Raw genomic sequence first — 6,000 nt, 5'->3', positions numbered from 1 at the left:
AACTGGCTCGTATTCAAATTACACATGTGAGTAACCACGAAAACTCTCATATAGCCAACCCTCTCTTCAGAATTTGAACCCACCTCGAACTACCGGTGTTCAACAGTTTTATAGCTCGGATGCTGGTGGCCCTAATAAAGAGGAAGAAGCATTGGTTGCTCTTTACTAACGTAAAATGATCGACAGTGAATAGTATAACTGAGATACATTCCGATGACTCAGAGATCACGTGTGTTATGTAAACAAACAATATCATTCTTCCTCTTCTTCTTTTACTGAATGTGTCTCATTAAATGCGCATGCAGTTGTCTGAACAAATCGCATGATTAGTAGCTTTTAGAGAGATTAATTTAGATCATAAGAAATTTATTAAAAAAATTTCATATATTTTCAGGTAATCAAAACATATTATAAACACTTTCTTCCTATGGGAATAATGCCAAAGAGGTATTGACTAACAGTACCTACGTTATTATGAGCATTTTATCATAAGTAAATAGTTCCAAGAGAGCGAAATCAATTACAGGTTTAAGAGTCTGGTATGGTAATTAATTTTAAGATTGAAATCGAACTGAATTTTATTCAAAAACGCTAGGATAAACTGAAATTAATTAGCAGATCAACCCTGGGAACTGACAGCCATGAAAACTGTTTGTGGTACTAATGTTTTAGTTTTCGCAAACACCGTTAAGACTAGTAAAAGGAAGATGATTATAACAAAATAGCATAATGATTGGAATGAATCAGATACTGTGAGGAAGACTTTTAATAACTTTTCCAGGGAATTTTGTTTTTTATTCAGGATATGGACAAAACTTTTTTTTTATTTAGCTGCAAAATACGGGAATACTCCTGGTTAGTTAAAGCACTTCTTGAATATGCATTTAAAATGCAAAACTGGTGTTTATGAGATTATGTACAATGTTGGAGTTTATCATGTTGGAAAAACGATTTACACTCTGGAATATAAAATGATATTCATAAAGTGAATTATTAGCCTTTTATTTTGCATTCAGTTAAAGATTACCTGAAATTGAATATATCTAAATAATTTAGACTAAATTTATTTATTTATCTATTGGTTTATGTGCCGCAAAAATGTATGACGTTGATGTGTAAGGTAATATTTTTATTTCAAATTTAGTGTTACACTTATTTGCTTGTATCTGTTTGTCAAAGCATGATCGTAACATAAGCGAAGCTGGCCCCTTGGTCAGGCCACACAATCTTCTAGTCAAAGAAGAGGTCTTTTTTTTACTTTTTTAGTTTACCAAGCAAATTTTAGTTTTATTTTAATAAACCTGGTATGCTGTTTACGCAGTCAGGCAGGCTTAATTATGTTTAGTTTCTAGTTAGTGACTTTTTGGAAGAAAAACGTTTTTCCTGCTTTGTGTTTGTAAAGCTGCCAAACGTTACGAAACTTCTACTTCGGTCTGTTTGCTGCACATATTATTTGCAACTGACAATAAAAAGGCCTCTTACAATAGGCTTATTATATGGAAAAATTCCAGTTTTTAAAAGTTAAAATGTATTTATTTTGAGAACGAATATACGAAGCGCTGATGTGAAATATCCTGAAGATGCACTAAAGCATTTCGATGACCTTTCACTCAGGCTGTCACAAATTACTCTAATCTCTTAATCACTGAATTCATATTAATAATCCCTCGATACGGGTCTGACATTAAGCGAAATATTGACCCTTTCTTAAGTGTTAATTGCTTCCGCAGCATCGTAAAAAATGTGTCAAAAAATGAAAAGAGAAAAAGAGACAGGATGACCACGTGATGCCAGCATATTCTAAATACATCTCCTATCTCTAATGGCTGATAAGATTGTTACAATTTATTTAACCTGAATGGCATTAATAAAATTCATAATTTGCAGATTATTCTGCTACAAATCTTGTATAACTTTTAAGGACAAAGCACTCTGTGGAAACAGGAACGGCCTTTGGACAAATGTCTAGTTTAAAATTTATCGTCTTTATCGCATACGATGATAATAATAATTCATAGTGATATATATCAGTTTAAGTTAATATCTGATTTTAAAATGGTACAACAGAAACAAAGGAAACTTAAATATACAACAAGTACAAAAACTTGATTAGGGAGCAAGTAATGGAAATATGATGCGGAATTTTTTAATTATTCTGCCACTCAAAACAAAAATAATAATTTGTTCTTCATTTTCTTTCTTTTAACTCAAATTTTTTTTAAAGTAATGCTCAACTTTTAGTTTGTTTATTGTTGTTGATGTTTAAATTCAACTTTGATAGATAATTCATGTCGCAGGTAAGATTTTAAATAATTCAAAGGGATAGCCATCATTCAGAATTCCTATGGATATAATATTAAGATCCCATGTTCTCTTATGTATCCATAAAAGAGATCATATAATCAAAGATCCCATGATCTATAATCAAACAGATATATCAGAGATCATATAATCAGAAATCCATAAAAGAGATCATATAATCAAAGATCCCATGTTAAGCTCTTATGTATCCATAAAAGAGATCATATAATCAAAGATCCCATGATCTATAATCAAAGAGATATATCAGAGATCATATAATCATAAATCCATAAAAGAGATCATATAATCAAAGATCCCATGTTAAGCTCTTATGTATCCATAAAGGCAAATATATGTAATACACAAATTAATTCTTTTAAAATACCTCCTTAAGTATTTAAAGGAGCTATTTTTGAATGAGCTCAAACAGAAACATCGTGTTAGAAGCGCACATTGCATCATAGTAGTGTAAAACTATCAACGATAATTATTTTGTTCATATCGGAAATTTATCGCAAAGCGTACAATTTTTTATGACAGTTGCAAGAAAATACATTTTTACTCGTTCAAGTTTTCAATAGATCAATTTTTAGTCCAAATATGTTGATTTTATACTAGATGGAACTACAGATATTAGAAGAAGGCGCACCTAAAAATCGATATTAGGAAAATATTTGGTATTAACGACAAACATGTATTATATTTAATAGATGTTTATTGTAAGTCCTTGTAAAGTTGCACGAATTAGGTAGAAAAACGCAACTACTATAATCGCTGGATGAAATTATGTACGATGAAATGCTGCTTCTAGTTACAGACTAGACGCCAGTTCCAAACTCTGTTGCAAGTTTCACGATCTTTTAAAACCTTCTTCCAAGTTTTTTATAATACTCGTTGCTGTAAAATCATCGAGATATCTTTGAGACTTAACAAAAATTACACATTAGTATATTTATTTTGTCACACTCGTTATTTCTAACAAATGTAATTTATCGGTAGTGGAAATTTACTTTTCACTAGTTTTCGAACTACAAGCGTGACCCCTAAATGACTCATTTATTCACCAGCTTCTTTCTACGCGTTACTGTACGCAAATCGCAATAAGTTAATTCGTGGGTTCTACAATAACTTTGCACAATGATGTACATCTTTAAGTTCCGAACACGTGTGGAAAAACAGTGGCATTCTTGAAATAAAGAATATACACATATCTGGCAAATTTTGTTTTCCCAAACTGGAAGCAATTAAGGAGAAATTCCCGACATATTGTAAGTGGCTACCCTTATAAGTCACAATTGTTCTTAGATTTTCCCCCGCAACATCCTCAGTCGAGAAAAAATATTTTATATTTCTGATGTGTTTAAAAACGTTTCCTACAGATGAAGGATTGAGTCCAGATTTTATTTGACTTATTTTTCCATAATCACTTTAATAATTCCTTTAGTATTATATTTAAGTACATAGAATATAACAAAGTTCTAAATCTTATAAAAATTTTGAATTATTTGTAAATTATTTTTATGATGATATCTGTCTAATTATGTTTTAGATTGGCATTACTTTTAAAAATGGATTCAAAAGCTTTAAAAAGCATGTTTGTTGCAGAAGTTTTGCTACTATCTGTACTTTCTGTTTTGTCAATAAAAGTATTGTTTTGAAATGCACTGATTTTTAAATTAAATAATTTATCTGAACGCTTTAAACTTGCAGTATGTCAATTTAATTTTTAGTTAGTCAGTTTAATTTTTAGTTTAAATTATTTCTTTACTTTAAAATTTTGGTTCTTAAACTGTGCACATTCAAACAAAAAAACCATAAAATAACTTCTTTTTTTCAATAAATTTGCATAAAAACTTAATTCTCATTCCATTTTTTAACACAAATTTGTTAAACAAAATGTCACATTTGTTTGCTTAGCTATTGAACATAAAGACACATGTCTGTATACATAAAAAGTTTATTTAGTATTTAACTTGCAGTGATTCTGTTGGTACCAATCTCTAATACTATTTTAGAAATGTGACGGTAATATTTTTTAAACACTAGGAAAATTAGAGAAATGTATTCAAAATATAAATTCTAAAGATAGACACACTGCACATTGTATTTAACATCTACAATTGATTCTTTTATTAAAGGCTCTGCATATGTTATGTAAGCTATTTACCTGCAGCAAACCTTCTCTAAGCCACTCAGGCATAATTCATCATGATTCTAATCTTTAGTGAAAATTGGCATCCTAAACAGATTGTGATTACTGATATTTATATATGTTACGAGAAATGTTGATCATTTTTAATAATTGTAGCAAGTAAGTAGTCGTGAGGTGTTCAGTGTGATTCAGTTAAAGAATTTAAGCTATTTTTAAGTAATTAAGATTAGTTATTATAAGGAAATGTTGCGCTGATGTCTTATGTAGCAAATGTTAATATTAACATTAATAAAATTACTAAAATATTTTAATATTTTAAAAATATTTTCATAAATTTTTATAGAGCAGTATTAAAAAAATTGATTTTTTTCTTTATTTAGGAGATATGCTTTAAATGTGCAAAGAAAAAAATCATTCATCCATACTCCCAAGTAGTTAAGAGGCTTGAAATTTCATAAAATGCTTTATTATGTACTATTTTTAATTTTGTTTTATCAGATTTTATGTAAAGATTATAATTAAAAAATAAATTATTTTTATTTTCGTACTTTTATTATTAGCATATCACTTGCTTCAGGAGGCTTAATAGTCGTGTACTGATAAAACACGCTTAATATACAGGCTTAATATACTAGTAAATAAATATGCATAAAGTTGGTTTTTAGTCGCCACGTGTATATTTTACAATCCTGTATGCAAATTTCAAAATTTGTAATAATTGGTAATACGATTTTTACTTCAATTTATAAATGAAATTATATTTGTATTAAAATGAATCTTAATAATTTTGTGCATAAAAAGTGCAATGTCACCTTTATATTTTTCGTTGAACCACACTTGTTTGCAATTCCGCTAAAATTTTATGAAAATATCATGAACAAAACTTCGAATATCTTTAGAAATTAACACTAAATTAAATTAAAAAATAAACAGCTGTCTTCTCTGAATTATTTAAAAGTATTAACCTGTATTATATGAAACCGCCTCAGTAGCAGATAAGGAATATAGTAGAAGGGCTAAGTTTTTAAAACTCCCTAAAACGATTGTACAGTTATGTGTCAAAAATTCATGCCTTTCTTTTTGAAATTCATGAAAACTTTTGTGATACCTATTATCTGTCTTAAATTTGGTCAGTAAACAATTTTGTAATGCAGAAAATGTGAAAAGCTGTATCATTTTGAAGATATGAAATATGATAATATCATTTTGCAGCGTAAAAAGGAATTAGTAGAATTTTTGAAAAAGATAATCATAATAAAATAAAAGATCTGTTCCATATATATTATGAAAAAATGAAAATGTATGCTTCCTTTTTAAAGTGGTATTTGCATTAAGTGCCACCACTGGCAAACTTAACTGCCCAGTCTGTAATATGCAAATTTCAAATGCCACGAAGGCTTTTTGTAGTCTCTTTAGCAAAGAAGTATCTAAAAATGAATTAGAAAAAGAAAATTTTAATCCATGAAAACTAACATTTCTTATTTAAGCATACAAGTCTGTTATTAATAAAAAGCTGATAACATGGAAGATTATTTAATCAGTAATTG

The sequence above is a fragment of the Stegodyphus dumicola genome, chromosome X1 (genome assembly GCF_044657685.1).
Source record: "Stegodyphus dumicola isolate Sdum_Otavi_A_Nest chromosome X1, ASM4465768v1".
NCBI classification, from domain to species: Eukaryota; Metazoa; Arthropoda; class Arachnida; order Araneae; family Eresidae; genus Stegodyphus; species Stegodyphus dumicola.
The sequence above is the reverse complement of the archived record's forward strand: the minus strand, read 5'-3'. Positions refer to the sequence as shown.